This window comes from Schistocerca americana, chromosome 4 (assembly GCF_021461395.2).
Source record: "Schistocerca americana isolate TAMUIC-IGC-003095 chromosome 4, iqSchAmer2.1, whole genome shotgun sequence".
NCBI classification, from domain to species: domain Eukaryota; kingdom Metazoa; phylum Arthropoda; class Insecta; order Orthoptera; family Acrididae; genus Schistocerca; species Schistocerca americana.
In genome coordinates, this window is record NC_060122.1 from 835,050,908 (window position 1) to 835,058,876 (window position 7,969).

Genomic DNA, 7,969 nt, shown 5'->3' on the forward strand with positions numbered 1-7,969 from the left:
CGCGGTTTGAGGCGTCATATCACGGATTGCGCGGCCGCTCCCGCCGGAGGTTCGAGTCCTCCCTCGGGCACGGATGTGTGTGTTGTTCAAAAATGGTTCAAATGGCTCTGAGCACTATGGACTTAAATTCTGAGGTCATCAGTCCCCTAGAACGTAGAACTGCTTAAACCTAACTAACCTAAGGACATCACACGCATCCATGCCAGAGGCAGGATTCGAACCTGCGACCGTAGCGGTCGCGTGGTTCCGAAATGTAGTGCCTAGAACCGCTCGGCCACCGCGGCAGGCCCTCAAGGCGGGCTTCAAGAGATAATGCGAGCTACGCGAAACCTTAACCAAAACTGAGCTTTCGAGAATGCCTTGCGAACCTTTCGTGTAATTCCTGATTTGTGCTTATCGGACGTACCTGGCTATATTCTCGTTTCGAATGCATCATTAAGAGCAATAAACAAATAACATCTCTCCGTTTTACTTATCTGTTTACAATTAACTGTTTTGCATCTTTATTTCCGAATGTTCCGCGGAATATTTAGGTAACGGTTCGTGCGTGGGGCCAGACTGCAGCGCCTAGAAGCGCCCGGCGACACTGGCCAGCGTGTGTGTTGTTCTTAGGATAAGTTAGTATAAAATGGCTCTGAGCACTATGGGACTCAACTGCTGAGGTCATTAGTCCCCTAGAACTTAGAACTAGTTAAACCTAACTAACCTAAGGACATCACACACATCCATGCCCGAGGCAGGATTCGAACCTGCGACCGTAGCGGTCTTGCGGTTCCAGACTGCAGCGCCTTTAACCGCACGGCCACTTCGGCCGGCTAAGTTAGTATAAGTAGCGTAGGGGTGGGAACAAAGTCAATTTTCATAGTTCCCGTACCCAGCAACAGATGGCGACACTTATCTCTAAGCTTTAACATTTGAGATTTACCCGCTTTTCCACGCATGTGTTCAATTTACGATGTTTTATTAGCAATGTAAGATTTTCCCCCTATAGTGTTCTAGGGTTAAATATTATAATCAGTTACATAATTATCGATTTCAAACTTGTGTAAACGACGACGACGAGAAATTCCGCTCACGTAATCATAAACCGGTGTTAAAGAAATTGCCGTCGACGTGAAAGCGGGTAGCGACGTTCTCGAAACGAGTCCACGTGAACAATGACTGGTTGCAGTAAACATCTCGGAACCTTTCGACAACACCCGTACACAACATGTAGAGCGAAATGGAGTGACAGTGAAGTGCGGACAGTACTACATCGAGCCCACACCGTCAACCGCCAGTCGTCCGCAGAGCTGCAGACACGTGGGTGGTAACGCGCACGCGCGTCGAGTTGCCGCCTCACCTGCGTGTCGAGCTGCGGGACCGTGGGCGTGGGCGGCGTGGGAGGCGCGGGCGGCGGCTGCGTACGAGTGGTCGCGGGGACGGCCGGAGAGGCACTGTGGGCCGGCCGCGCACTAGGCGCGCCGGCCGCTGCGCTCCCACCACCAGGGCCCGGCACAGAGGCACCCCGCTCCTCCACCACCTGCCAGTGTCCACAGCAGCAGCGCCTCCCCCCCCCCCCGCCCCCCCCCCCCCCACACATACAGCTCCGCAGTCGCGGCGTTTAACGCGTCGCAGTTGGAAACAACAGTACACACTGTCCACCTAACAGCATTATGACAACTTTACAACAGTGACCACTCTCTGCAGCAAGCACACTGCCTAGACAAACGATGAAAAGAATGTTGCTGTTAAAAAGTCAAAATCACCTGGGTTGTTAGGCCGCGTCATATTTCCTTCCAAAATAATCGACGTTTCGACCCCTCTGCTGGGATCTTCTTCAGGATGCTTCACTGCCCCCCATTGCTAGAACACTACGAGGGACTTTTTTTTTCCTTTATTGTATTTCGATTCCCCCCGAAGGGGGCGGGCTGCCAGCAGCTTATTACGCTGCTCTGCAGCCTACAGACTTTTTAAAATGTAAGGAGAAGTTAAGAAACAATAAAACAGGGACTTAAATTGTAAAACGGCGGAATATTGGGCAAAGTTAAAACAGAAAGCAAAAGGTTGGCAAAGCGAATAAAAATACACAGGATGCAGACAGGTAACATAGTAGACAGACAATTAAAAAACATGGCGACAGTCTGGTTTCTGTTCGCAAGAGACAGTATGATGGCCGTTCGCAACTCTTCGGAAAAGACACACAACACTGAACACTCTCACTGTAAACACTGCACTAAAATGTCGGCACGGAGAGAACGCACCATAGCCTAGGGCAGATGTAGGGTGGACCTGGTCAGATGAGGGGGAAAACAAGGAGGGAGGAGAGGAAAAACGAAAGGGGGGGGGGGAACCAAAGGAGGGAGAGGACCCATAAGGCGGGGGGGGGGGGGGGGGGGCAGGGCAGACGCGAGAGGGAATGGGAAAAGGCAGAGGAGGGAAATGCAAAAGGACTCAGAGGAGGTGGGGAAAAAACAGGATGGAAGGATGGAAGGGGGGGAGAACTATCAGGGACCAGCGTCGCATTTTCTTATAGAGAGTTTTCCCGTGTTTGTGCTGGAGAAGTAGGAGTATTGGGTAAAATTTTTGTGGCTACCATTGGTGGGTCGTCGTCATAGACTAATATTCCCGCTCTGATGCAGAAGGCGCTGAACTCTTGTGGGTGCTATTGGCTACCCATCGTCATTGGACAGAAAAGCACTATTCCACACTTACTCCGGAAAAGGTTATTGGTTGAAATTCCTCCTACTGTTATTGGTTGGCCGTCATCATTGACTAGAAGCGAAACAGACAGAGCAAGAGAGGGGGAATGTTTACCGAAAACATTATTGTCCCCCGAGGTGACTTGCAGCACGTTGTTTATATTGCTCGCACAAAAAAAAATGTTCAAATGTGTGTGAAATCTTATGGGACTTAACTGCCGAGGTTATCAGTCCCTAAGCTTACACACTACTTAACCTAAATTATCCTAAAGACAAACACACACACCCATGCCTGAGGGAGGACTCGAACCTCCCCCGGGACCAGCCCCACAGTCCATGACTGCAGCGCCTCAGACCGCTCGGTTGCTAGCACACCGCGGTGACAGATTCACTTCCTTGATGGCGGGAAGCCACGATTACGAAAGCCTATAGCCGTTCTCTCGATTGAAATTACATGCATTCATGCATTCTTGGTAATTTCAACCGCTTCTCGGACCTTTCCGCTATAAATGTTGGCTTCTTTAGCCAGCCCACGTATGTTACTAAAATTGATGTCAGAGCCACAGTTCTTGTGATGTTTCGCTACTGCAGATTTTACACTTTGTTTTAGCCGCGCGTGCCGTTCGTATTCCTTAATGCGTTCTTTTAACAGTTCTTCCCGTTTCGCCCATATACACTTTGCCGCAACCACATGTCACTTGATAGACGCCTGCATTGTGGAGACAATCAGGTGCATCCGTTTTTCGTCGGAAAAAATCTTTTATTATCTCTTTTACTACAAAAAGATGTCTGGATACCATTTTTCTTTCGAATTCTGCTCATGCAGTCAGTGCGAACGGTAACCTAATGGAGTGAGAAGGCGGTTGCTCGTCATTGTTATTAGCGTGATTAATATTCCACCTAAAAGCCCTATCGATTGAAAAACTACCATAGACATTTGCCCTCATCGTCCTCTTTAAAAAATCCAACTCCGATTCCAAGTTGTCGTCATCACTGATACGGAAGGCAAGTGAAGTCAGTGTGTTGAGCACTGCTTGCTTCTGCGCTGGGCGGTGGTGCCTGCAGACTTACATAATGTTGTTGTCGTCGTCGTCGTTTGTAGACTGGACTGATAGAGTTCTCCGCGCTTGTAGACCCTCTGGAAGCCACTTTGTAGCACCACACTCCAAGGCAAAAAAAAAAAAAAAAAAAAAGACACTACGCACCACGAAGGGATTATCTGAGTGGGGGCTTATTTCAGGCAAGGCTACACTGGGCGACTTGCGTGTCGGTGATGATGAGATGATGATGAGGACCTCATAACACGCAGTCCACGAGCGGAGAAAATCTCCAACCGGGACGGAAAACTAAGCCAGGCCCGCCCCTTGGTAGGGAAATCCGTTATCACTCAGCTAACCAGGAGGACACGGAAATCGGTAAACGTGCCGTACATGTAGGGACAAACAAATGATTACAGTTTCAGAATATTTGGATGATTTGTGTAAGAGAGTGAACTTCACAAATTGACCAAGTAACACACTAGTCTACCTCTGGCCCCTATGCAAGCAGTTATTCGTCTTGTCATTGATTGACAAAGTTGTTGGGTATCCTCATGAGCGATATCATGTCAAATTCTATCAAACTGGCGCTTCACATCGTCAAAACCCGAGATGGTCGGAGGGCCCTGTCCATCATGTTTCAAATGCTCTCTTGTAGAGAGATACGACAAACTTGCGGGCGCCATTATCTTGCTGATATGTTGAAAGGTGGCTACACTGAGTCACAGCGCCAGAGATCGCGCCAAAGAGTTTTATTCCGTCGCCTCCACTGGCAGTGCTTGTTCAGAAGTTGTGGTGGTTAGTGCTTGTGCAGAGGATGTTGATAGCTGTACTATTTGAGGCCATGTCGTTTGCGGTTGTTTTGATGGGCTAGACAGCAGATGTTGTTCGAATGGGGATGTTGTAATGATCAGAGTGTATTTTTCGTCCATATATGAAGGTAAAAAACATTTTTTTTATTTTTTTTAAATTTGCTAACTAACAATGTCTCTTGGTCACAGGTTCAGTCAACAAAGCATCTGGCTTGTGTTAATGTATTAGAGTGTAATTCTGGTTTCTATGTGCAATCATAGTATTTCTGTTTTTTTTTAATTACTTCATTGTAAATGGCGTTTAAAGCATCTTGTCGCATTGAGGAAGAACCGTGCCAGATGTGTACGTTGAATCACACTTCCACACTTGTGCCTTGTTGTTTCGTAGCTTTCATAGTTGCTGGGGACTTCATTAATTAACAGTGTTAAGGGAAATTTCGCTTCATTCTTTGTTGTTATTCTATCCAGTCAGATTGCGTACTAATACTAATCAGGGCCAACCGTTTACGAGACTGCGTAACCGGACAGACAGCTACTAAAAATAAAAAATTATTTGCATTATAAATAATTAAGCCCCCATGCAATGTAAACCCAGGACGGCTAGCCATGAAGGGCAACAAAACGGGGCGTCGACCGACCGCTGTGCAATAAGGTTGCCGCGGATGACAACGAGAGTCGACCTGCTATGAAATGAAACGGCACTTAAGACCATCACTCCTGGTTGTCGGGCTGTATGGCTGACGACAGCCAGCTTGATATCGCACCAATGTCCATGGCGTTTCCAGACACGTATTCGTTGGTCATCGGGGCTCAGTTCGAAGCGGGACTCTTCACTGAAGGCAATGCTACTCCAGTCAGTGAGATTTCAAGCCGAAGACGCGTCTGGAGACGCCTTGGACACTGGTGGGCTACCGACCTGGCTGTCGCTCACCATACGGCCCGACAACCAGGAGTGATGGTCTGGGGTGCCATTTATTTTCATCGCAGGTCCCGTTTTGGTTGTCATCCGCTGCAATCTTATAGCACAGCGGTACGTCTAACGATATCTACCTCTACATGGTTACCCAGCAAATCAGACTTAAGTGCGTAGCAGAGGGTTCATCGGACCATTTTCATACTACTTCTCTACCATTACACTCTCGAATGGCGCGTGGGAAAAAGGAACACCTAAATCTTTCCGTTCGAGCCCCGTTTCGTTGCGCTTCGTGGTAAGCCATCCTCGCCTTGTATTTCAGCAAGATAATGCCAGCGCGTTGACAGTTTCTACTTCTTATCTTCGTGCATGGCAAACTGTACCTTGGTGAGCAATGTCACCGGATCTCTCCCACACTGAGAACGTTTGGAGCATTTTTGGGCAGGGCCCTCCGACCAGCTCGGATATTTGACAATCTAACGCACCAGCTGGACAGAATTTGGCACGATGTCCCGCAGGAGGACATCCAGCAACACTGACAGTCAACGCTAGGCTGAACAACTGCTTCTGTAAGGCTCAGAGGTGGCTGGGCCAACCAGCTATCGGCTTGCTCAATTTGTGAACCTCTTTCTCTTGAATAAATCGTCCAAATTTTCTGAATTGTAATTATCTGTACATGTAAATCACATATATCGATTTCCGTCCCACTCGAACAATTCCTTCGTGGTGTGTCTTCTTTTTTTCCTTTTTCTCACACTCACTCACTCACACACACACACACACACACACACACACACACACACACACACACACATACACAAACGCACACACAAATGCATACACGAACAGAACACAGATACTTCAATAATTACACTCACTCGTAAGTTTGGCACTAACATTCGATCTTTGGCAAAAACATTTGACAGTCGGCAACAGAAACCAAAAAATTGCATTAAAACAAGCGTTCAGTTCATAGTGCTGTGGAATGTGGGAAAAAACCGCAAATTGGCGTTCATAAGAAGAAGAACAACATCAAAAATGCAACAGGAGCGTAATATGTAAGAAATTGACCACGTAACCTGTAAGTACAGTTCAAAACATTACTACTTAATAGGACATACCAACCACCAGAACTGTTTATAACCTATAGGCACAGTGACAAAAATTTAAATTAAATAGCTAACATACACTCCTGGAAATGGAAAAAAGAACACATTGACACCGGTGTGTCAGACCCACCATACTTGCTCCGGACACTGCGAGAGGGCTGTACAAGCAATGATCACACGCACGGCACAGCGGACACACCAGGAACCGCGGTGTTGGCCGTCGAATGGCGCTAGCTGCGCAGCATTTGTGCACCGCCGCCGTCAGTGTCAGCCAGTTTGCCGTGGCATACGGAGCTCCATCGCAGTCTTTAACACTGGTAGCATGCCGCGACAGCGTGGACGTGAACCGTATGTGCAGTTGACGGACTTTGAGCGAGGGCGTATAGTGGGCATGCGGGAGGCCGGGTGGACGTACCGCCGAATTGCTCAACACGTGGGGCGTGAGGTCTCCACAGTACATCGATGTTGTCGCCAGTGGTCGGCGGAAGGTGCACGTGCCCGTCGACCTGGGACCGGACCGCAGCGACGCACGGATGCACGCCAAGACCGTAGGATCCTACGCAGTGCCGTAGGGGACCGCACCGCCACTTCCCAGCAAATTAGGGACACTGTTGCTCCTGGGGTATCGGCGAGGACCATTCGCAACCGTCTCCATGAAGCTGGGCTACGGTCCCGCACACCGTTAGGCCGTCTTCCGCTCACGCCCCAACATCGTGCAGCCCGCCTCCAGTGGTGTCGCGACAGGCGTGAATGGAGGGACGAATGGAGACGTGTCGTCTTCAGCGATGAGAGTCGCTTCTGCCTTGGTGCCAATGATGGTCGTATGCGTGTTTGGCGCCGTGCAAGTGAGCGCCACAATCAGGACTGCATACGACCGAGGCACACAGGGCCAACACCCGGCATCATGGTGTGGGGAGCGATCTCCTACACTGGCCGTACACCACTGGTGATCGTCGAGGGGACACTGAATAGTGCACGGTACATCCAAACCGTCATCGAACCCATCGTTCTACCATTCCTAGACCGGCAAGGGAACTTGCTGTTCCAACAGGACAATGCACGTCCGCATGTATCCCGTGCCACCCAACGGGCTCTAGAAGGTGTAAGTCAACTACCCTGGCCAGCAAGATCTCCGGATCTGTCCCCCATTGAGCATGTTTGGGACTGGATGAAGCGTCGTCTCACGCGGTCTGCACGTCCAGCACGAACGCTGGTCCAACTGAGGCGCCAGGTGGAAATGGCATGGCAAGCCGTTCCACAGGACTACATCCAGCATCTCTACGATCGTCTCCATGGGAGAATAGCAGCCTGCATTGCTGCGAAAGGTGGATATACACTGTACTAGTGCCGACATTGTGCATGCTCTGTTGCCTGTGTCTATGTGCCTGTGGTTCTGTCAGTGTGATCATGTGATGTA

At 49.3% G+C, this 7,969-nt stretch overlaps 1 protein-coding gene across 1 annotated transcript in view; it reads right to left on the minus strand.

The window, feature by feature from the left end:
• The window catches only part of LOC124612576 (putative fatty acyl-CoA reductase CG5065), a 429,978-nt gene extending 428,541 nt beyond the window's left edge, over nt 1-1,437 (minus strand). Inside the window, exon 1 of the mRNA XM_047140860.1 lies at nt 1,343-1,437. The gene's annotated coding sequence lies outside the window, so the exon portion shown is untranslated. The remainder of the gene's footprint in view (nt 1-1,342) is intronic.
• Nucleotides 1,438-7,969: the final 6,532 nt, after the last annotated feature.